This window comes from Macrobrachium nipponense, chromosome 16 (assembly GCF_015104395.2).
Source record: "Macrobrachium nipponense isolate FS-2020 chromosome 16, ASM1510439v2, whole genome shotgun sequence".
NCBI classification, from domain to species: domain Eukaryota; kingdom Metazoa; phylum Arthropoda; class Malacostraca; order Decapoda; family Palaemonidae; genus Macrobrachium; species Macrobrachium nipponense.
In genome coordinates, this window is record NC_087209.1 from 69,577,466 (window position 1) to 69,603,510 (window position 26,045).

Genomic DNA, 26,045 nt, shown 5'->3' on the forward strand with positions numbered 1-26,045 from the left:
TAGCTCGGTACGTTAGATATCAGTCTTTTATAAACGCAGTGAAAACCAAATTCAATTCTAGCTTAAAACATGATAGGATTGAATTGTATTGAAAGTAGAATTTAGGCCAAGAGCCAAACACTGGACTTATGAGGTCATTCAGCGCTGAAACGGAAATTGACAGTAAAGGTTTGAAAGGTGTAGCAGGAGGAAAACCTCAAAGCAGTTGTACTATGTATCAATTGTTAGGAGGGGGTGGAAAGTAAGATGGAAGAAAGAAAATATGAAAGGAGTTACAGTAAAAGGAAAGAAAGGAGTTGCGGTAGGGAGCGAAGGGACGCTGCAAAGAACCTTGAAGTAGTAATACCTACAGTGGGCCGCATGAGGTGCGCTGACAGTGCTAGCTCCCTACGGGGTAAAACATGGCAGGAATCCAGTAGTATTCAATCAAGTGAATAAGCCTTTACACATTAAAGTTCTGGGATATAGATAACTACCTTTTTAGTCTGGCAAACGTCGGCCAACGTCCGCCATTTATATAATATTTAATCATGCAAAACGTTAAAGAAAAGCAATACCACAGAAACCTCGATTGATACAAAAATTTAAACTGATTTTCCGTAAGAATAAAATTACGCCTTGAGAAAATATGATGGCAATATTAACAAAATTGTCGCAGCAACCAAATCCTCCTCTCGTCTTTAATATCATTCAAATTAACGTAAAAACTATTGACACAATTCTGATTAGTACTATGGGACTAGGGGACAAAAAACCCTTTTGCCCTGAAACAACGGTACGAAGCGCTCAGTGTTTCATAGTCTCTAGGGCTGCAGGTCCCGGAGACAAGTCGCCTCTGAGAGATATTTACGAATTCTGTCTCCTAATGAATCTTTATCCTCGCCTAGGTACAGGTAAAGGGGAAAGGATGGTCTGGTTGAGGTTTTTTCTTTGTCCTGATAGAGGTTACACAAAGGATGTGGAGTTGGTGGAGGAGTAGGGTGGGGTAGGATTGAATGTTTGGGTTGGGGGATGTTATACCGCCAGGTAATTGCTGATGATAAAATTAGGTTAGTAATACGTTTACATTTTCGCTTACTCGGGGAAAAAGCCTACAAACTAATTTGTTGTTGTTGGAAGAACCTAAAAGGATCTGAAAAAGGCGTTTTCCGTCGAGTTGAAGATACAGGAATTTTAGGATAGGATATTTATGTTTTATTTATTAGAATGAAAATATAAAAGATGAATAATATGCACGCTAAATAGTACAGAAATATTATTTCTTAAAAAATATAGCGTATTTATTTTAATTTTTGTTGGTGAAACTAGGCTCTATTTGACTGTTGATTTATCTGGCGTACTGAATTTAGAGGCTACGTTTCTGTTCAATTATTTTGTTTCCGATTATAACTGAGAATATACGAACGTGTTTAATTTTATCCTTGTTGTTACTATGAGTAGTACTAAGTATAAGTATTAATTACGAAGACCACTTCACGTTAAGTTAGGAATATAATTTTACAACTTATGCGCGAGGGGAAAATCTTGCACGCGTCCTGAGTAAGCTGGAGACCGGATCACGCTTGTTCACTTTCTTTTTTCATTTCCAATAGTATATTTTCATTCACTTTCCTTCCCACAGCAAAACACGGTTTCTTTGACAAAGCAATAATATTTTGTCCGGTAGTTCAGGAGAATGATTATGACCATTGAAGATTTTTAGAAAATTAATATTTCATCATCTGCTTCTGGTCGAGTACTACGGTAAAAAAAAGTGCTCGAAGTCTTAATTATATCATAAATAGTAGAAGTAGTATTAAGTAAGTAAATTCCTTGATCAAAATCAGCAGCTGAAAACGATAATTAAATGATACAATGTTCCATCCACTACTGACTGTCATCACTTTATAATGAGACTACTTTGAAGTAGTTCTCTCTACATCATAGCAGGATTTGTCTAGGAATGACCGAGAGGTCTAAATAGAAGATTTTTTTTTTTTGTTTCAACTCGTTGGAGCAAAGGTCATCGATACCCGAAGAAGCAAATTGAGATTTTCCGATCACTGGAAAATAAAGTATACAAACCGTTTCATCTTTCAAGGCTTTAACTCCATGGAAAATGATCTTGAGAGTCCATCAATGAATGAGTGGATGGTGCTACTTTGTCTTGTCTTGTCATCTACGCGTCACCTATTCTAAGGTGTTAGTACTAAACATGACGGGAGCTCCTTGGGACGCCGCGTTTAGTACTAACCCCTCGGTGGTCAAAGTGTATCCATTTCTATAACGTCGTCGACGAATTATTGTATTAATAAACGATATATTCGTGCGGCTGTCTGTTTTACATTTACCATAACGGTGCTTAGTCTACTAGCACTTCTGAGCAGTACTAGTACTAAGTGACGCCTAGACAAGCCAAAGTAGTACCAAATATAGATAATATGCTCCAAGTCCTCGGCAGAGAGACCGTTTCATAAGCAAAAGTAAATAAAGAAAGGAATAAATAAATAAAGTGGTTTGTCTTTGGTATGTCTGTTATGACGTAGATTTCTTAACAGACAAACAAGCAAAATACAACCACAAAACAGACAACTCTTCAGTTTCTTAGCCCCACACACCTATATCTTTTGCAGACTGACATCAGGTTCCTTTGTTCTTGTTTACCGAAGCAGTCACGGCCAAACCCCATTATCAGTTTTCGGAGGGGAAGGAGAAAATGATAACTGGCGTAAACAACGAAGGGGTATCAAGATTGCCGGTAAGTGAGTTTCCTGAATTCCCTTTCATCCACTAACGATATCTTGCTCGTCTTCTCTCTCTCTCTCCTCTCTCTCTCAATGAAATCCCAGTTTTTACGTCGAGATTTCCCAAAGTGACTCATGAGGAGAGCCGCTTCCAAAGGTTAAGCTCACGAGAGATGGGTGCAGAAAAGACGAGAGTCAAGTGATCCACGAATCTCCTCCTCGCTTTGTTGCTTCCTCCGTGACATTAGATTTGGCATTTCTCTCTTGAGCCAGACTGATTTTTCCAACTTAGATCACTCTGGGAGACTTTTAACGTAAATCGAATCTCTTGACAGCTGTATGTTTTACGTAGGGTGTCAATTCAACGAACCAGTCATGTTTGACGAATGTCATCGAAGGCTAAACACGTACGAAGATTTAATAACACTTTGTTGGTTCCGTATTATAGTAACCAAGAGACTTTCCTTATATGCTTTTTGCTTCATTATAGTACTTAAACAGATATTTGTCTCCTTAAAAATATTCTTTAATTTCGAAACGAGCTGGAAAGTTTAAAAAGAAAAATTCCCTATAAACCTACGAAGGACTTTTGATCTGAATTATTTTAAAAGCAGCCTACATAGACATACACCCTTTAGGGAGATAGTGACACCAGTGCCCCTCACGCGGTGCACTGTAGGCAGTAATAAAAAAAGAACCTTTTTATTCTCAATTTCCTTTTCAGCGCTGAATTCCCTCAGGTTGTAGCACTTGGCCTAAACTTTATATTCCTTTCCATTGCGTAGACATGTAGTACACATATCAACGTGAAAAGTGAATAAGATATTCTTCTTATCTTTTTTTAACTAATTCATAATATTCATTAATTAAGTAATGCTTATGAAATTTGTAGTTAATTATCCTAAATCACCTGTAATGCTCGTGTGCTCAACATACAACGTTCACTAAAAAAAAAAAATGAAAGTCGATTGTACTATTTTTCATGATGACCAATTTTGCTATGTTGATTTGTTTCTGACTAATTTCGTCGTCTGCAATCAGAGTAAACGGAAAGCAATTGAATCTGATTGGCAGAAGTGTTTTTCCATCAAGAAAAACCTTTTAGAAAATGAACTCGGCTGCCATCGTTTTGCTGGAGGCGAAGCTAATCACTTCATTAATATGTCTTTTCAGAAGTTTTTTATTCTCTATTTTATTTATTTACTTATTTTTTTGTTTTGTTCTTGTTTCTTCAGTGCCATGCTGACTCGGAGATAGTATAAATAGCACAATGTTATTGAAATGCACCCTGAATCCAAATTAGTCTCATAAAATCTAATCTGCCTGACTGCCTTTCCTTCTCGAAATATTAAGACTAGATAGAAAGACGTCTTATCAGCGAGTTCTCATTCTTAAAGAAAGCTTATTTCTTCCACAAACTGCCAGTCGATTCCTTTGGCGGTGTTTATTGAAGCCGTGACGAGCTAAAAGAACCGTCAGTTTTAGAAACGAAAGAGAGAAAACGATGAGTGATGGGAACATCGATGGGATACTGAGCTAGTCTCTAAGCAAGTTTCCAAAATTCTCTTTCACCTGTTGACGTCGTCCAGCTTTGCTTTTACTTTCTCTCTCTCGTAACACAAATCGAGTTGTGAGACAAGAAATGGCTTCAACTGACTCAAACTTCAAAGACCAGATCACGAATACTGCGAACGAGTCATGGTTTCAAAATGATCTAGAGTCAAGTCGTCAAAGAATTTCAATCTCGTTCTGTCGCATCTTCCGCGGGATTAAATTTGTCCTTTCACTCTTGAAATGGAATTATATCCTAACTCGGATCAATCTAGGAGACTTTTAACGTAAAAGCAATGGCCTAACAACCGTAAGTTTTACGTAGGATGTCAATTCGACGAAACAGGAAGGCAAGTTGAATTGCATTGACCCCTAGATAAATGCAAAGACTTTTAGTTGACCTCTTATCAAGGCTACTAAGAGACTCTTCTTCTTCTCATTTCCTTTTGTCTTGGGAAGATAATCATCATGTATAAAAACACAAGCCTCAATTTATACACTAAATCGAGCCCTTCGAATCTTGCAAGAATATAGACACTATGATACTACTCAAACATGACGTCATGGGTAAACAAAGTCTTCTTCTTCTTCTTCCTCTTTTCCTTCATGAAACTATGTCATGATATTCATGGGTCAGTCTCATTTTCCATGAAGGCGTATATAGAGTTTGTCATAATATTTCTTTAATCACCAGAGAGCTGAGGTTAAGCGAGCAATATCTTGTTACCGAAAAATATCTGAAATCCCCTAAGAGAATTATTTAGTCTCAATTTTTTTTTTTTTTTTTTTTTTTTTGCTCTGCTGATTAGGCACTGACTCATTTCATTTTCTGTAATCATAAGAGACATAATTAAATATAATAGGCTCAAGTTTTTCATTTCGATAATTCCTCATTGTTCCACTCCACATCTCTAATGAGCTCGTTGCCATCGACTTCTTTTTTTTAGTATTTTTTTTTAATGAAAATAGCTTTCATTTCGGTAAGAATAAAGCATATTCAATGCCACGTAGCAAAGCACTCACAGAGTGCATACCTCCGCCAGCGTCCACGACGAAACCTAGGCCTATATTTTTTGACATACGAGTATATCGAGGACAGACAGGCAACATCACATCCTCTCCGTCCAGCTCGTCCGACGCAGATGAAAAAAAAAATAACGAAAAGATAAAGAAACAAACCGCAAACCGCTGTCCTCCATAATCCCGAACTCTTCCAGAGGCTAATTTGGTTTAATTGAGCGTAAGTGATACAGGCGGGAGCTGCCATAGACACACACGCACACATACCTGGACGCCGGTGCTCAGGGGGTGGTCTCGTCAGGGAGGCGTGGGGGGGGGGGGGGGTGAGGGGGGAAAGGTTGGTATGGGTGGAGGACCTGTAGTCTAAGGACGTCCAGGAGATGAAGGCGTGGTTATTAGGGTTAGGACTGTCCTCTGGGGCAATTGAGGTAAAAATGATTGGTTTAGCAGGTTCATATAACATATTCTTTTATTACTTGGGCGTAGAAATAGATTAGTTAACAGGTTTTATAAAACAGATTCTTGAATTACTTGGGCGTTAATAAATATTGATTTAGCAGGCTCATATAACAGAATCTTGAATTAATTGGGTGTAAAGGTAGATTGGTTTAGCAGTTTAAATAACCCATTCTCTTTTTACGATGTTTCACTACCTTATCCTGGTAAATCATTTTCTTTCTTCTGCCATTCACATAATATTTCAGTTCCATACTAAACTCTTGCTAAGATTCTCTCTCTCTCTCTCTCTCTCTCTCTCTCTCTCTCTCTCCAGTCTAAAGCTTTTCTTAACTGTCATCTTTTGTTGCTGCATCATCTTTTGCTGACTTGGGGAGTAAGCCCACAAACTGCTTTGTTGTTATTGTTGTTCTTGTTCTTGTTGGGGGGTAGGAAAGGTCTGTGGAAAAGGTCTGGAAAAGGTGTTTCGCGTTGAGTTAAAGATACAGGAATTTTAAGATAGGATACCTATGATTTATTTATAAGAATGAAAATGTAACAAAACTTAATAATGTGCATCTAAACAGTACAGAACAATATTTCTAACTAAGCGTATTCATTTTAATTTTCGTTGGTGAAACAATACTTTATTTGACCTTAGATTTTACCGCGTTTTGATTTACGCTAAAAGTTAGGAATATAATATTTACAACTTATGCTTGAGGGGAAAATCTTGCACGCGTCCGGAGTAAGCTGGAGGTCGGACCACCTGCTTAACTCTATTCGTCTCTTTTCCTATGCTTCGAACCCTCACTTTTCCTTCTGTTGCCCAAAAGATAAACGAAGTGAATTTCTGAGAGAAAACTAATCAAAACTAGTAAGAAAATTGATGTACAAATATTACACAAAAACTGTACAGAAAGTAATGTTTGGAATTATACTTAAATAAATAGAAAATTAGCATACAAACAAAACAATATCAATAACAACAGATTAAATAAAGTACTAATTGTTTAGTTATATAGTAGTTTGCATGCGTTATGAAGCAGATACAGATATTTGCCTGACATTCAGCTATGTCAACAAACTTATTCCCATTACCAATAATTATCTATCTATCTCTCTACCTATCTATCTATCTCTATATATATACCTCATGGCCCGTTGCAATATTCCCCTTACAATCAGTGATACCAGATTCGATTTCGAGAGAAGGCAGAACTATTTAGATACGTGATGCATCTAACCCCACTGGGCCTTTGTCGACCTATGCAATAAACTACGCACCGTGGACATTGGAGACCGTGGTGGTTCGCTGCTTCGGTGGATGAGAGCATGCGAATCTCACATCTATTTTCCTAAATGTACCGGTATTTGTTTTTTGTAGTCAAAATTCGCACTGTTTTTCAAGATGGCGTCACCTGGCATCTTGTCTTCCAAGTCTGCGCAAAGGATAAACCGAAGCCGCCCGCGCAATCTCGTCATCTTGCAGCCAATGATTGGCGTCTGTGTTTACGCGGGAAAAAACTGAAAAAGGATATCTTTCCATTCCTTCCCTCTTATTGATAGCAAAATAATTAGATAAAGTCAACATTTTCTTAAAACTAGTGCTTTATATAGCAGAATTATAATACGAAATTTTCCTTTAATAACTAGACTGAGCCTAATACGTACATCACTTTCTGGTTTACACCAAGACGCCGAAGCCTGACAGGTGCTTCTGGAAGACGATGTTCAAAATGATAATCATTTGCGCGATATGGATTGTATTAAGTGTGTTAGTTGGCTAAATACATCTAAAGGCTCCCACAGAGGAAAGAAAATTGACTGCTGACGACAGCAACCTGTCTTCTTTGGTGTCTCTATTGGCGCCAATGGATAAAAAAAAAAATGTCCAAAAATCGTCAGTTTGACAGAGCCTGAATCATACCACCCACACGTCTTCCGACACAAAAATAAATATATACAAAAATCGTTCATAATAATTTAAAAATGCACTGAAATGTATCTCAACCAAAGATCAGTTTGGATATGAAGACAAGACTCAGGTTGATGGAACAAAAACGAAGAAATGCAACGGTCAATAATTCCACCTTACGGAAATCGTCCTCGTCTTGTGTGCAATAATTCTCTCGCCTGGGAGGCCTGTCAATTCCAAGCGCCCGTCGAAATTGTGAAAGCATTGTGAACTCGTCAAACTCCCGCTGGGACAGACACACACACAGAGAGAGAGAGAGAGAGAGAGAGAGAAGAGAGAGAGAGAGAGAGAGAGAGCGAATAAACTTAATTTACTGAAATAGGAAAATAATAGATTTTTTTTACAATAGAGAGAGAGAGAGAGAGAGAGAGAGAGAGAGAGAGAGAGAGACTATACTAATACTTAATACGAAATAAAAAAATAGATTTTCTGAGAGAGAGAGAGAGAGAGAGTAAATATAAATAAACTTAATTTATTGAAATAGAAAAATAATAGATTTTTCACAAGAGAGAGAGAGAGAGAGAGAGAGAGAGAGAGAGAGAGAGAGAGAGACTAAACTTAATTTACTGAAATAAAAAAATAATAGATTTTCACGAGAGAGAGTAAAAAAACTTAATTTATTGAAATAGAAAAATAATAGATTTTTCACGAGAGAGAGAGAGAGAGAGAGAGAGAGAGAGAGAGAGAGAGAGAGAGTAAAAACTTTATTTATTGAAGTAGAAAAATAATAGATTTTTAGAAGAGAGACGAGAGAGAGAGAGAGAGAGAGAATATCTAATTTATTGAAATGAAAAAATATACACGAGAGAGAGAGAGAGAGAGAGAGAGAGAGAGAGAGAGAATGATAGTTATAATAATTCCTTTATTTCCACATTTTAGTTGACAGTGGATATCAAGTTCCTTCCATAAAATCACGCGAATACGCAAACTTCTTCAGACGATAGAGTTAGATAGTGAAGGGGGTGGAAGGTGGGATAATGTGGGATAGTGGGGTTGTTGCGGGGCGTTGGGGGGGGGGGGGGGGGGGGGGGGGGGGGGGGGGGGGGGGGGGGGGGGGGGGGGGGGGGGGGGGGGGGGGGGGGGGGGGGGGGGGGGGGGGGGGGGGTGGGGGGGGGGGGGGGGGGGGGTGGGGGGGGGGGGGGGGGGGAGAAGAGGACACTGTGCAGTTGATGAGTAAGACACCCACCGTTGAAAACTCGCTTAAGAACACAACGAACCTTCCCTTAATAGGTTAGTCTAGGTTAGCGAAGCGCTCAGGCAGGAGCTTATACGAGAGAACGTAATGACCTGCCCTGCCAAGGGGGTTGGGGTTTACCCAAAACCCAAAGGGACACCCCCCTCCCCCAGCAACCACCCCCACCCCCACCCCCGCAACGAGATGCCCAGTGAAGCGTGAGGGACACGGAGCGGGCTAGATCAATTTGATGAAAATTGAAAAGCTGTCATGTAAAACTGTCGTCTGCCGATGTAATTACGTTGAAAAGGCTCTCTCTCTCTCTCTCTCTCTCTCTCTCTCTCTCTCTCTCTCTCTCAAAGATTTGCCATTTTCTATTTCATCAAATTTACTTTATCTCTCCCTATCAAACCTCTCGGAGTTGTTCAATAACATGCTTGGTATTTACGACAGTAGTAGGGCAATAGATATAGTACTCTACTTGGATTTCCAAAAGGCCTTTGACAAAGTTCCACACAAGAAACTAATGACCAAAATGAAAGCTTGAGGAATAGTAGGAGAAATTGCAGACTGGATCGAAGTTAGGGTAGCTAACAGAAATCAGAGAGTCATAATAAACGGTGAAGAATGAGAAAGGGCAGATGTAACAAGCGGAGTTCCTCAGAGTTCTGTCCTTGGCCCGCCCTTGTTTTTGATCTACATTAATGACAATGAAGTAGGCTTAACTAGCAGAATAGCCAAGTTTGCATATGACGCCAAACTAGGTGTAAATGTAGCAGACCTACATACAGTGGAAAGTTTAAGGAAAATAGGAGAGTGGTCAAAAAGATGGCAAATGCCTTTTAACAAGAGCTACAAAGTTAATTCCATCCATCAGGCAAATAGGTTACCAAAGACGACTGGAGAGCCTGGATTTCTATGACTTAGAAACATGACGATTACGAGGACAGCTAATAGAAACATTCAGAATACTGAAAGGAATAACAAAAGTAAACAGCAACCTCTTCACATTAAACGAAAACCAGACAAGAAATAATGGATGGAAATTAGGGCTAAAGAGATATAACACATCTCATTGTAAGAACATCTTCACATATAAGATATGCGATACCTGGAATAAACTGCTGCCAGAAGTTGTAAACAGCAACAGTGTGGAAGAGTTTAAAAGAAAGCTAGACAAAAATCATTAGGACACTGTGAATGAACAGTAAAATCTGCTCCGAGAGATAAGTGACCACTCGATGTCTCTTCTGATGGGCTAATAAGTCGTTGAGACCCCTAATCCTTGTAACCCCTTGTAACTCTCTCTCTCTCTCTCTCTCTCTCTCTCTCTCTCTCTCTCTCTCTCTCTCTCTCTCTCTCTCTGTCCACCAGCCAGTGTCCACCCACACCTACCGTCTCTCCATTTAACTTTTACAAATCCAGTTATGTGGAAACCTGACGCGAAGGTGTCCTTCTCCTAAGACGAGTCCTTCCTGCTTGTCATTTTCTGATCACTTTTCCTGTCTTCCTATTATGGCATTGTTCTTCCTACTACTATACTACTACTACTACTACTACTACTACTACTACTACTACTACTACTAAACGTCTTTATTATTTTCCTGCTCAAATTTAGGCTAGTGAGATGTCACCTTACAAACTATTACTTCGACTTCTTGTGGTTTGGACGTCGTGCTATTATTGTCATGATCGCTGGTCTCGTAATACTTCTAATTTTTACTATTACTTCTCCCTCATTTACATTTCTTACACTAAGTAAAATTGGGATAAAGATCTTACTAATTTTACAAAACAAATAATTAATTTTTCCAATAATTAAACATCCCCATATCCACGTATATTAGGAATCCTTTCTCAGTCTAAATTAACTTGGACGAAGAAGGTGAAATGATATATATCTTCTACCTACGAGAGAGAGAGAGAGAGAGAGAGAGAGAGAGAGAGAGAGAGAGAGAGAGAGAGAGAGCATAGTTGAATGGTTTAATTTTAAGCCTAGAATTTGACGAAATGGAAATGAAATTCAAGTACACTTTCGGTACAGAAAGTTGCTTCCTGATTGAACTATTGGTTGATTTATTACAACTAAGTAATTAATACTAATATTTGCTATATATATATATATATATATATATATATATATACTATATATATATATATATATATATATATCTTTTGCTATCATACTTATTACAAATGTACCATCACATATTCCTTATTCAGTAACTGTATTGAGATGTAGGACCTTTATTTCATGTACAAGCCCGTAAGCAAGTAATAATAAATAAGAATAATAACAATAATAATAATTAAATAATAATAATAATAATAATAATTAATAACTAATAATGATAATAATAATGAGAGCAATGTAGACCAATTTTCCTTAAAGCTGGCCCGAATCCATAAGCATCTGAGATAAGAAAACTTTCATCGACGGAAGCAGTTTAACCAACCACTCCAAGGGGGAAAAAGAGTTCTCCCTTCCTTGAATTATTCTCTCTCGCATTATTATTATTATTATTATTATTATTATTATTATTATTATTATTATTATTATTATTATTATTTCAGTAGATAAAACCTATTCACATGGGACAAGCACACCAAAGGGACCTTTGCCTTGTAACTCAAACTTCCAAAGAGTGTTGGTTTCAACTTCCCACCGCTGAAGACCCCACACTGCAGCAGTAACTTGTCACGACACAGAGCCAGTGATTTTTCATCTCCCTGGGGGAGACGCGAACCCGCGACATGTGAGGGCATGCCACGACACTAAACATCATACCAGTGCAGCAGGGCCTATAGAAACAACACTAACCAACCAGCATAAGAGAGAGAGAGAAGAGAGAGAGAGCACACACGAGTGTACCTAGTGAATATATAAGAATAAAAAAGACAGAGGGATACTAAATAACCAGCATAAAGGAGAAAGAGAGAGAGAGAGAGAGAGAGAGAGAGAGAGAGAGAGAGAGAGAGAGAGAGAGAGCGAAACCTACACTAGAGTGTACCAAGTAAATATAATAAAAACAAAAAGAGAGTGACGCAAACAAACCAATATAAGAGAGAGAGAGAGATTGAGAGAGAGAGAGAAAGAGAGAGAGACCTACACAAGAGTGTACCTAAATATGATAAAAATTAACACAAAACAGACGGACACTAACCAACCAGCGAAACGGCATAAGAGAGAGAGAGAGAGAGAGAGCGACCCACACAAGAGTGTACCTATTTGTTGGAGGGCCATCTAACTTTTTCGCCTCCCTTTTCCCAAAAAGGCGGTGAAACGAGCGCCTTCTCTGCCGTTCGACAGCTGGAACTATATTTCTTGCATATTGTCGCTCTCCCGGAACCTTCGTACCTCACCTCAAGTCGTCATGTGCTCTCCAATTACTTCAACATCGCACTCGGGCCAAGTCGGCCTCGATAAGGAAATGTGTCAGCGCCTTTGAATAGCTTTCTTTCTTTCTTTCTTTCTTTCTATCTTTTTTTTTTTTTTTTTTGGTCGTCGATAAAAAAAACAGAAGATTGTTTTTGAATATTTTTTTCGTTGATGGAAAAAAATGGAAATTGGTTTTTGAAAAAAAAAAAAAAATTTTCGTTGACAACAATAAATGGAAGTTTCTTTGATTTTTTTTTTCTCTGAAAAACCAGGAAATTTTCTTTTGAATATTTTGTTCGTTGATAAAAAATGTCAAGAAACTGTCTTCGAATATTTTTCTCGTCGAGAGAAAAAAAACAGGAAATTGTCTTTGAAAAGTATTTTTTGTTGATAAAACATAGAAACTGTCTTTGAATATTTTTTTTTTCAATAAGAAAACATGAAATTGTCTTTGAATAATTTTCTTCGTCGAAAAAACAGGAAATTGTCTTTGAATATTTTTTCGATAGAAAAAACAGGGAAATAGTCTGAATAATTTTTCCTTCGAAAAAACACGTAAGTTTCTTTCAAAAGTTTTTTTTGTCAATACAAAAATTGTCTTTGAATATTTTTCTCGTCTAGAAAAAAATGGAAATTGTCTTTGAATGTTTTGTCGTCGAAAAAAATATTGGAAATTGTCTTTGAATATTAGTTTTGTCGATAAAAAACAGGAAATTACCTTTGAATATTCTTTAAGTCGATTAACAAAGAAATTGTCATTGAATTTGTTTTTTGTCGATAAAAAACCAGAAAATTGCTTTTGAATATTTTTTGTCGACAAAAATAACAGGAAATTGTCTTTGAATATTTTTGTCGAAAAAAGAACACACACACACAGACAAAAGGAAATTGTCATTGAGAAATTTTTCGTCGATAAAAGACCAGGAAATTGTCTTTGAATATTTTTTTTTTCGTCTAGAAACTGTCTTGGCAGAAAAAGATTTTGCAGGAACACTTCGTTAAACGAGTGAATGAAAGTACGATAAAATGCAGTTTTTTCAAATGCATATTTATTCAGTTTTGTCATTTCTAAAGCGGAGAAGATAAGGACGTGAATGGAAAAGTCTATCAAAACGATCGAATGAATTCTATGGTGAGTCCCGTCACCCATTTCAGTTTCCTGAAAAGCTGTAGCGGTTGGACGGCGAGATAAAAGAGCCAGAAAACTAATTGGAGATGAGGAACAAAGAGAAAACGAAAGAGAAAAAAACTCGCTCTCGCTCGAAGAAGTAATAGTAAGAGAAGTTGGACAGCAAGACTGCAAAAATGGAGGTTACAGTAAAAGGCTAAGACGTGGATGCAGCTGGGGTGGGAAGAAGTTCGCTGCAAACGCCCTGCAGTAATGCGAAGTGTATAGGCGACACTAAACCCGTGGGGAGCATCTGGAAGCTCACTTAGTTGTCGAGATTGGATGCGTTTACCTTCATGTTACAACGTTTCCAATATACAAAGTTAAATGACTCTCAGATTATGAAAAGGCAAAATAAAAACTGGCTACGGAAGCACAGCAAAAGGCTAAAGGAAGCAGAAACGAAAGCACAATAAAAGGCTAAAGGAAGCAGAAACAGAGAACAAATTCCGATTGAGACATTCTGGATCTAAGTGTCAGTCTGTACGAGGACCACTTGATGGAGGTATGGGACTTGATCTCTGGATATTTGCATATATTTGATTTTAATGTGTTAATGTATACAGGGGTACATTTTGTAAATAAATAACTATATAAAACAGTAAATTCTGTTGATTGTCTCGTATGTTCTATTCCTAGCTATTCATACCTAAAGTAGGTATTAAACTAAGTATATTAAGTTATACTGTCAACAAAAAGGGCTGAAGTGGACTTAAGCAAAGGGGGGTATGGAACCACATTGGGCAGTTCATTGGGGATCTGGAGTTACCAGAACGTTAAGAACCCCTGCTATAGATACAGCTACTGAGCTCGTCACAAACAACACTTTTGGAATGAAAGGCAAGAGCGCGTCAGAGAGAGAGAGAGAGAGAGGGAGCTCCTTCTTTCTACAAATTGTTTGTGTTACTGAACCTCCCGTCACCTGATATGGACGCTACTTGTTGTTTTCCTTCGGTAATGCTACTCACCACTTGGGACGAATTCCCTCTGGAAACCGACTAGGCAGACACCGCCCTTATTCCTCTCCTCTCGTTCTGACCTGTTTCAGTTTGGTTTATTTGGCGTCTCCTGGCTACGTTCTGTGCCGATTTTTAATCTCGTTCCTTCTCTCTGGAAACTTTTCGAAAGTTCTCTCTCTCTCTCTCTCTCTCTCTCTCTCTCTCTCTCTCGGCAGCGTTTTCTGCTGTGTTGAATCTTGCGTCTTTCGTCATTAAAAAGTATTTTTCTTCGGTTTACCTCTTCCTCCTAGCTGCGCTTATACTGCGTTCAGTTTTGCAGAATGGAATATAAAGTTTTGGCGAAAGGGTAAGGCACTGGGATCTACGAGGTCATTCAGCGCTGAAAGGGAAATTGAGAGCGAGAAGGTTTTGAAGGGGTAACTAGATGAAAACTTCGCATTTGCTCTCTCAAAATAATACTATTAAGAGAAGGTGAAAAGTAAGATGGAAGAACGATATGTGAAAGAGGGTGCAGCTAGGCCTAGGCCGAAGGAACGCTGCAAACAGTATACTACTCGAGGTGCACTGACGGCGCTGTGTCCTTCATTGAAAAATATTTCATCGGTTTCTACCTTCTTCCATGCTGTATTCTATGCTGCTTTTAAGACTGTGACCTACTTTTGTCTCCCTTTTGTCCTAGCACTGTTTAACATCAAGTTTCAGGCGTTGTCCTTTTTCATAGAAGCGTTTCGACAGCTTTTCATTTGTTCCTAGTTGTGTTCTTTTTCCTCCTTTTTTCTGGCTGTGTTTTGCTCTACGTATCATATTGAATCCTTTTCTCCAGATACATTTTCTTGGCTTAATTTCTCGTTTTTCTCTGGCTGCTTTATGCACTGTATTTAGCAGTGTGTCCTTTCTTCTAGAAACGTTTCTTCGGCTTATTTTCATTTCCTCGTGACTTTGTTTTTCAATGCTTTCTATCCCGTGTCCTTTGTTTCTAGAAGGTTCCATCAACAACCACTTTTCCTTTTTGTAGAATTTTTCAACTTTTGTTTCTCTAATGTCTTTTCCCAACAAAGGTTTCGCCATCTTAGATCCTCATCAAAGATGTCCCTGATGTTGTCGTTGCGAGTGACAGTCTTCAATAGAGCAGTTTTTGAAACTAATTGAAGTTTTGTTGCAAAATTCGAAAAGCAATGAGTTCTTGGGTGAGGTGACTTGGTCCTTTGTCCTTGACGCAAAAAATGGTTCGTAAAACGTCACCAAAAGCGGTTGGTAAACATAGTACTCTTTGTTTGACGTAATCGAAACTTGACCTTTCTCTTCAGGGTCAGATTTTGGTTGGGTCAGGTAAAGTGAGGTGAAGTGGTGCAGGTGTTAGTTATGTCAGGCAAGGAGTAACGTTTATCAATCGCTTTTGGTGACCTATTGCTAACCATTTCTTGGGTCTAGGACAAAGGGTACAGTGACCTCATCCAAGAATTCAATGCTTTTTGAATTTTCCAACAAACCTCAAAGGTCTTTTTCACCTCTTTCATTTTAGGTAACCAAAGTTGAATACTGAGGAATGTATATACATCTATGTGTGCTCGGTTTTAGCTGCTAACAAGCCTCTATCAAGTTGTCTTCTTGGATTAAAAGACACCTTTTCGAAATCTGTTTTCGAAACCGCGGGACGAGTTGCAGTGGCAACCTAATTCGAGTGAACCTTGTTCACCTGTTAACGAGTGACCTTTCAGCCATTTTTAAACAAGCACTTTGAAGTTCAGCTCGTTATGAAAACGCTCCAATTAGACTCGCCGAACTGCCAAGTGTTTGTGCCTAGAGAACCCAGCCGTACAGAGTCTTCCCGTCGGTTAATCTGCCGACGTGGAATACTTATTTATCTCTTTACAGTACTACACGATGGGTAGTTTTAATTACCTAAAAAAAACTGGATTCTTGGTTTTTTCTGAGTTACAATGCTCTTGTCATTTCTCGGTTTAATTTCCCTTAACATGAAATAACGTTGTTATTGTCATTTCCGTTGCATAACGCAGAGGAACGGCAACATTTAGTTACTGAGAATTTGAGGGAATTCATTTCTCATAGCGAGGTCAGGGCACATACCGCCAGAGGTCCTCGGTGAGCTGAAATGGAGATACAATCTTTCCGAAATTCACTTCTGTTTAAAAGGTATCTCGCTTTACAAACAGAATAAAAATGAATTCCTTTTATATTGTTTGTTTTCGGTTAACGGGATTCTCACTACGCACATGTATGAAGACAAGGAATTAAAATGAGGATGTGGTCGGTTACCTATCTAATACGACCAAAATAAGTGGGAAGAATTGATAAATTTTTCCCGTGCGAATTTGGTAAATAAAACAAGCTAAAAATGTGCCGACGTTCCTCGGCGCAGTCGAGTTTTCTGTACGAGCCCCGGCCCAGGAAGCTTTCAGTCACAGCACGGTGGTGACCTCTCCTATAGCGTTGCCAGACGCACGATCACGACTAACTATAACCTTAAATAAAATAAAAACTACTAAGGCTACAGGGCTGCAATTTGGTACGTTTGATGACAGGAGGGTGGCTGATCAACATACCAATTTGCAGCCCTCTAGCCTCAATCGTTTTTTTCAGATCTGAGGACGAACAGAAAAAAGTGCGGACGGAGAGCCAAAGCGGACACAATAGTTTTCTTTTACAGGAAACTAACAACGCGACCTTGTAACACAATTCTCGTCTTCATAGGCGTTGCGGTGACGTCAAGATACGAAAACAGGCAGCTAAAAGAGGCGAAGAAGAGCGAATTACGTGTTGGTGTGAGGGGAGTTGCCACATCATCTCCAGCGAGGGATGCAAAAGACGATACCGCGCAAATATTAGATCGCCCGACGCGAGGGAGACTTCAAAAGTTGGGAGAAATGGCCAATTAAACCCACGATGAGACTTGTGTTTGCCTTTTGCGTTTGTCTTTGGTTGGGGGAGGGGGGAACGAGGAGGGGAAATATGTTTCGACATCGGTGAATTTGCTGTGGATGCCCCAGTCGCCGAAGAAGAAGAAGAAGATGAAGACGAAGGAAAAAGGAAAAAGTTTAAAAGAGAAAGAAAGAAGAAAAAGAAGAAGAAAAGTAAGAAGAAAAAAAAACGAACGAACGAAGAAGAAAGAAGAAGAACGAGGAAAAAAAACGAAAGAAAAAAGACGACGAAGAAAAAGAGAAGAAGAAGAAAGAAAGGAAGAAAAAGAACAAGAAAAAAAAAAAAGGACGGGACGGGGGGGGGGAAAACGAAAGAAGAAGAAAAAGAAGAAGACGAGGAAAACGAAGGAAGTAAGATACAAAGAAGAAGAAAGAAAAAGACGAAACGACGAAAAGAAGAAAGAAAGAAGAAAAAAAAAAAAAAAAAAGACGAAGGAAAACGAAGAAGACGAAGAAGAAAGAAGAAAGAAGAAAAAAAAAAGAAATACGACGAAGACAAGAAGAAGAAGAAGGAGGAAGAATAGAAAAAGGAAGAAGAAGACGAAGGGAAGAAGAAGAAGAAGAAGAAGAAGGAAGAAAAAAGGAGACGACGAAGAAGAAAGAAGAAGAAAAAAAAAAAAGACGAAGAAAACGAAGAAAGAAGGGGGGGGGGAAGAGAAGAAGAAGAAGAAGAAGAAGAAAAAAAAGACGACGACGAAGAAGAAGAAGAAGACGAGGAAAACGAAGAAGAAGAAGAAGAAGAAGAAGAGACGAAGAAGAAGAAGGAGAAGAAAAGAGCCTTTCGACCGGGAAAAAACCATTAATTTCACCGTAGGGGAAAAAGAAAATAAGATTATTTTTACGGAGGAGGAATTCGGACCAATTTCCCGAATGTCACGACAGGTAATGAAGGTAAGAAAACGCTAATTAATTAGGTATACGGCCGCTAGGGAGCAAGTATGCAAGGCTTTACTATTAATCATCTTTAATTAGCTTTAGCGAAAGACGACTCGCAATTGAGGGCAGCAAAATTTGCCAATATGATGCTAAATGGGCATTTGCTGTGATTCCGTGGCGTGTGAGAGAATTTATTATCCGCTTGTCAGCGGAACCACATCTGATGAATGAAATACGCAGATTAGGTAGGCAGGTGTTTCACTAGTGTTATGTTTGTATATCTATGTATATATATATATATATATATATATATATATATATATATATATATATATATATATATATATATATATATATATATATATTATGTATATATATACACATATATATAATATATATACTATATATATATATATATATATATATATATATATATATATATATATATATGCATAGATATACAGTGAGAGAGAGAGAGAGAGAGAGAGCGAGAGAGAGAGAGAGAAGCAAACTTGACACAACTTCGTGACGAGAAGAAAGAAGCATTTCACTGGGAAAATAATAATAGTAAAAAAAAAGTAAAGTCTGTTTCCCGGGGTATCAGTAAACAAAATGCCATTTGCATTCAACATCTTGTTTATCCTTTTGCACAAACAAACAAAACAAAAAACAATTGAAACGCGGATTCGGGACAAATTTCCCGGCGGTTCTTTCTCCAAGGGGGCCCGGGGGTTGGATCTACGAAGTAAACATCTACTGGTTGCTGTCTCACACTTGCGCAATGGACGCTGCCTATCAAGGAAACATCATCTGTGAGATGAACACATCAACGCTAACGTAGTATGAATTGTTACTGTTATCATATATATATATATATACATATACATATATACACGCACCTATATGTATATTAATCTGGCTATAGGAAGTTGGGTGCATCCCTACGATGTCCTACGGGCTTTTGATCGAGCGGTTCCTTCAGAAATATATATATATATTATATATATATATATATATATATATATATATATATATATATGTATGTATGTATGTATGTATATATATATATATATATATATATATATATATATATATATATATATATATATATATATATAGTTCTTTTCAGAGGTGCAACTTAACAGCCCCTAACCCCCACCACCCATGTCATAAGTGCCCACCTTTACTATTCTGCTTTACTTAACTTGAGCTTCATTATATGGTTATTACTTTTTACTTTTCTACAGGTGTTTCACTGGCTATTGCTCTCACAGGTTCAACAGTTGCAACAACGTTTCCATTTAACTGATGTCTAACTCTTTATTTCAGATTGGTTTTACCCCATACTGCTAAGTTTCCTCAGCTCATCTACAGGTATTACATTGGGCATTGGCCCTTGCAATTTCTTTCTTATCAGGGTTATAATCAGAGATTTCCATCTAGTCATCTAATCATTGCCCCAACTCAGATTCATATATATATATATATATATATATATATATATATATATATATATATATATATATATATATTATATATATTGATAAATGGATAGATAGATAGGTAGATAGGTGAACAGTAAAGGGAGGTATAATTTCAACTAACTATCGGCACCTAAGCCAGTCTATTCATCTTACATGCACCAATTGAACGCATAACTCAGCAGGTCATGCGAGCCTCCTATCCTTTCCTAGCCCAAACCCGAAGAAAACGAGAAAAGGGAGATGAAAGGATGGGTGTTGACCTCGAAGGGAGTCAATACCTCCCCTTGAAAGGTGTGATCAGACAAAATGGGTGCCGGGATGGGTGATGCAGCTCTTAGCTCACGTCTGTTAGGCCTATAGCCCACCAAACGTCTTGTCTGTTTGCTGGGGCGTCAAGAAAAACGGCCATGGGGCTTGCAACCGCACTTCTAAAGACTTTGTGAGATTCTGGAAGGCTGTGTGTATCACTCTGGAGTAATAAGGCGAAGAAGCTTACGAGGAAAAACAAAATAATCGAAAAGAAAGCAGCTTGACTGCCTACGCTCGCCAAAATCGATCACAGGAGCTAACATACTAGTTGCTACGCTATGGGGCACGGCAATCAATTAAGGGAATGAAGTCGAATTGGATCCCCAGAGGGCACGGATCAGTTATTACAGGAACCGCAGAGGGTAAACCCTCGAGCATTCCACCTAAATTGAAGAGCAGACGCCTCTCCTCCGTTGCTGGAATGCAAGATGGCCTTCAGACGGAGGGAAAAAAGTCTATGCAAGAACGAAGTCTTCAGAAAAGAATTTTTCTTTTTTACTCTTGTATCTTTTCTAACTACTGTATGGAATTCTCTAAAACAGATGCTCATTAAGACCAAGTCTTTTTAAACAGATTTTGCTATGTATAAGTTTGTCAGTCAAAAAATCAGGCTGGGAAAGAACCGCGAAAAAGATTTATGCATTTCATCCATGGTCTGATCTTCGGATTGGTTTCAAATAATGTTACGTCTCAAATACGATCACTTGTTGGGCCAAGGATTGCAAGAAATTCTTGTTATGTAAATACGAACATATATCTAAATGTAATGCGCAAGTATACAGACACATGTATATATTTTCATATATAAATTATATATATATATATATATATATATATATATATATATATATATATATATATATATGTATATAAGAATAAGAACTGAACTGATGTTTATTAACTATAAGGTTCCTTTTGTTTCTTTGAACGTCATTTGACCTTCCGTGACAGTATCTCTCTCTCTCTCTCTCTCTCTCTCTCTCTCTCTCTCTCTCTCTCTCTTCTCTCTTCTCGCTTTATATATATATATATATATATATATATATATATATATATATATATATATATATATATATATACACATACAATATATATACATATATATATATATATATATGTATATTATATACTATATATATATATATATATATATATATATATATAAGTATATATATAATCTTATTACGGCAAGTCATGGTATTAACGCGTTCATTACCATTATGCTAAGAGTCTGTTAATATAATTTCCACTAAGATATAAATAGCCTCATTACTGGAGCTTATGACGTTAGTAGCCAATTGCTCCTCATTTGAATAACCATGTCAAATATCTAGTTTAATAATAATGATAATGTTATTATTATTATTATTAAGTACTTAGTTTACTAGAGCGTTGAATCGGTTCTCACTACACCCATATGACTGATTATAATTAACAAGAAATAAAAATGGAAATGAATATTGCAGCCAGTTAAAGAAGTTGGACATCTAACTAGGAAGAGAATGGGTGGAGAAATGAAAGCCAGAAAGCAGTGCATCTGGCACCCAAGGGACGCTTTGAAAGGAAAAGGAATATTCTTTCCTATTTTGTTACATGTTCGCCACGGAAGGTTAGATTGTAATCGGTACTACCCACGATTGGAATGGGGAGTGAAAGGGTTCCCTAATGCTGGCGGTTGAGTTTGCAAGGTAAAGTCTGTTAGGAAAGTATGGCATAGTCTGCAAGGAAAATAATGCACTGTGTAAAGAAAGTAAGGCACAGTCTGAGGGGAAAGTAAACCACAGTCTATAGGAAAAGTAAGGCACAGTCTGAAGGGAAATAAGGCAATCTGTAAAGAAAGTAAGGCACAGTCTGATGGGAAAGTAAGCCACAGTCTATAGGAAAAATAAGGCACACTCAAGGGAAAGTAAACCACAGTCTATAGGGTAAGTAAGGCACAGTCTGAAGGGAAAGTAAATCATATTCTGTAGGAAAATTAAGGCACACTCTGTAGGGAAAGTAAGGCACAGTCTGAAGAGAAAGTAAGACACAGTCTGTAGGGGAAGTAAGTCAGCGTCTGAAGAGAAAGTAATGCAGTTTATAGAGAAAGTAAAGCACATTCTGAAGATAAAGTAAGACACGGTCTGTAGGGAAAGTAAGCCACAGTCTGTAGAGAAAGTAAGGCACAGCTCGAAGAGAAAGTAAGTCTTAGTCTGTAGGGAAAGGAAGTCAGTGTCTGAAGAGAAAGTAATGCACAGTCTGTAGAGAAAGTAAAGCACAGTCTGAAGAGAAAGTAAGACACAGCCCGAAGAGAAAGTAAGGCATACTATGTAGGGAAAGTAAGTCAGCGTCTGAAGAGAAAGTAATACATAGTCTGCAGAGAAAGTAAGGCATACTATGTAGGGAAAGTAAGTCAGCGTCTGAAGAGAAAGTAATACATAGTCTGTAGAGAAAGTACAGCACAGTCTGAAGAGAAAGTAAGACACAGCCTGAAGAGAAAGTAAGGCATACTATGTAGGGAAAGTAAGTCAGCGTCTGGAGAGAAAGTAAGACACAGTCTGTAGGGGAAGTAAGTCAGTGTCTGAAGAAAAAGTAAGGCACAATCTGCAGGGAAAGTAAGTCAGTGTCTGAAGAAAAAGTAAGGTACAGTCTGAAGAGAAAGTAAGGCATAGTCTCTAGGGAAAGTAAGTCAGAGACTGAAGAGAAAGTAAGGCACTGTCTGTAGGGAAAACAAGGATCAGTTTGAAGAGAAAGTAAGGCGTATTCTGTAGGGAAAGTAAAGCAATGACTACAGGGAAAATTGAGTCTGCATTTGAAGGAAAAGTAAGCCAGTATCAATAGCAAGACCAAAGCACAACATCAGAACGCAATTCCCAGGAACATTCAGAGAACTACCGCGAGGTCTTATAACGTCGTTTCAAGCGAAGCTGTAGAAGTTATTAGAAGTTATTATAAAGCAAGGGCTTCAGTCATTAAGGGACTGATGGAGGCTCCTCCGTTTTAGTTATCTCCTCGGGATATACATTTAAGATGACTTGATTGTGTGATAACCTATATACGCAAGTTCGCAAGGATGCACGTGCATTCAGCGCACACACACACACACACACACACACACACACACACACACACATATATATATATATATATATATATATATATATATATATATATATATATATATATAGAGAGAGAGAGAGAGAGAGAGGAGAGAGAGAGAGAGAGAGAGAGAGGCGAGAGAGAGAGAGAGAGAGAGAGTCGTATTTGGGAGACTACGAAAAAGACATAATAGAAATGAAATATCTATAATAATCTAATAGATATATAAGTATACATACGTACATATATATTTAATACGTGTATGAGGGAGCCCAGGAAAAAGACATAAAGGATATCTCTATAAAAATCTGAATTGAAACAGATTGGCAGATAGATAGATCTCATCACATTCGTGAGTCTTAACAAATCGTGACATGTATAGAATCGATACCATTGATATGAATAATCAATAGAGGTGGTCAATGTAAAAACTAAAGTACATTTTTTCGGAAAGATTTTGCAAATAGCTTGATTGATTGATTGTGCATTATATCTGGCGTCACAACATCTGGGTAATTGACACCGAAATAAATTAAATATAAAAAATTAAATTTTTGATAAATTTCATATAAAAATATCTATAAATATATTATAAAAATTTTTTTTTCATATATATAAGTTCTTACATAGACAATCTATGTATAATTTAAATTTGGTTAAGGAGGCCCGCCTCCCTCATAAAAATATATAACTGCTCTATATTACAATCCTTTCCAAGAATTGTAGCTAGGATAAAATTACCTACTCTGCCACGACCCCAAGACAAGAACCTATGTCTCAAATTCCCAAGTCTTGGACATTCAACCAGCAAATGTCTCAGAGTCAAGGGTACAGTATACAGTTCTCGCAAAACGGACGATTTTCACGAGACATCAAGAACCCATGTGTGAGTCTTGTATGTCCAATCCTCAATCTGCACAACATATACGGATATGACCTAGGAGACACTGATGACGTGATACTACGCATTTTTTCATTATTTAAAATATCCTCCCACTGGGACTGCCAACATTTTTTAATTCTCAAACCTACTAGAGGCTGACATGTAATACTCGTAGCCTGCAGGTACACAAAATACAGACTCCCAGAGAAACTAACAGCACATGTAAATTACTATTTGTTGATATAATCAAAACGAAAAAAAAAATAAAATAAAAGACAGCTCTTAATTCAACCTTCGGCCGCCGTATTCAGGTGGAGTGACTGGAGGTCGTCTGCGCATGCTCGTGCAGCACAGACTTAAAGAACGCGCACGTCTTCAGTTTTGTTTCCAGTAATAGCTACTCGGTTTTAACGTTGGCAGATAAACGGAACAAACAAATGAGCAAGCAAATAAATAAGTAAACAAATAAATAAATAAACAAACAAATAAATAAATAAGCGAATGAAGAATCTGTAGGCAAAATATTCTCTGGCAAAACGAGTCGAGATCACGAACTTGAGAATCAGCCGTTCTTAGCATAGTGCTAGTCTATTTCCACAGCACATCATTGGCAAATGCTGAATGATCTTTATAGCCCCATTCCGGCACCTGTCTAAATAGCTGTCCAGCTTCTTTAGCTTTGCCCTTCTGCAGCTTTGAATAATAATACTAATAATAATGATAATAATGATAATAATGATAATGGCTATATATACTATGGATATCTTTATATGCTATTTAACTCTTTTATGGGCTTATTCGCAATGTGTTTGCTTGTGTACGTGTGTGTATGCGTGACTGCGAAGGTCCGTGGCTTAAAATCCATTGGTAAATTTGTGCATGTGTGCGCGCGCGCACGTGTGTCTATGTGTTTGTGCGCACGTGTAGGTCCGTGGCGTTGAGGTCATTGATAACAATATTCGTGGGTAATTTGTCCATCTGTCTGCTGAGAAAAGTGATGAATAAAAATGCCGGGTTGTAATCTAGCATTTTCATTCATCATTTTTCTCAAGCTCTCACCAGACCGGTGGACAGATATGTGTATGAATCTTGCATACACGTATACACAGTATACGTGTATGCGCGTACATAAAATAAATGCGAAATTAGTTTATCATCATATCTGAAATTTTGCTCCCACATTTCTGCCACTTGCAGACAATTTATGGCCTGAGATATATGGTTGCAACTATTAATAAACATCGGTGGACGAAGAGAATGCGACCGTTAGTAAGCGAAATGGACTGTTCGATTACAAAACGTTACGACAACTGTAAACTAGAATACAAACACTAATTAAAATACTTTCATACGATTACTGACAATTTCATATTCACGCAGGAAAGGTTCGAGCGTAGATAATATGTTACGTTGATGAAAATTGTTGGTGCGATCAACATGATGCAGCAAATTCATTCCTAACAGTCAGAGTGAACAGAAATAATTCGTCAGGAAATGTATGACACATCGTTCGTTCTTAATGACCGCGTACACGGTTAAATTAAAAGTATTTTTCCATGCAATTACGTCTAATTACTTTACACCTGTTGCGAAGTTATCCAAATCTGGAAATATAAATAAATAAATAAATAACCTAAAATTGCCATTAGAAGCCATTTTTTTTACTACTTTACACCGAACCATGAACAAATTAACCATTATTTTTTAGAAAGGTATTTTTCCATGCAATTGCGTCTAATTACTTTACATCTGTTACGAAATTAGCCAAATATGGAAATGTAAACGAATAAATAAATAATTTAAAGTTATCATTCGAAGGCCTTTTTTTTCAACTTTACACCGTATGAACAAAATAGCCATTATTTTTTAGAAAAGTATTTTTCCATCCAATTGCGTCTAATTGCTTAACATCTGTTACGAAGTTATCCAAATATGAAAATATAAATGAAAAAATAAATACTTTAACGTTGGCAACCGATGATTTTTTTCTACAACTTTATACTGAACCCTGAACAAAATAGCCATATTTGGGGTGACACAATTGAAGCACACAAACTACTCAGTCCAAAATTTAACTACAAGATGCCTT

At 37.6% G+C, this 26,045-nt stretch overlaps 1 protein-coding gene across 1 annotated transcript in view; it reads right to left on the bottom strand.

Moving 5' to 3' along the window:
* LOC135195799 (uncharacterized) overlaps positions 1-26,045 on the bottom strand; it is a 33,817-nt gene that overhangs the window by 6,944 nt on the left and 828 nt on the right. The window lies entirely within an intron of this gene.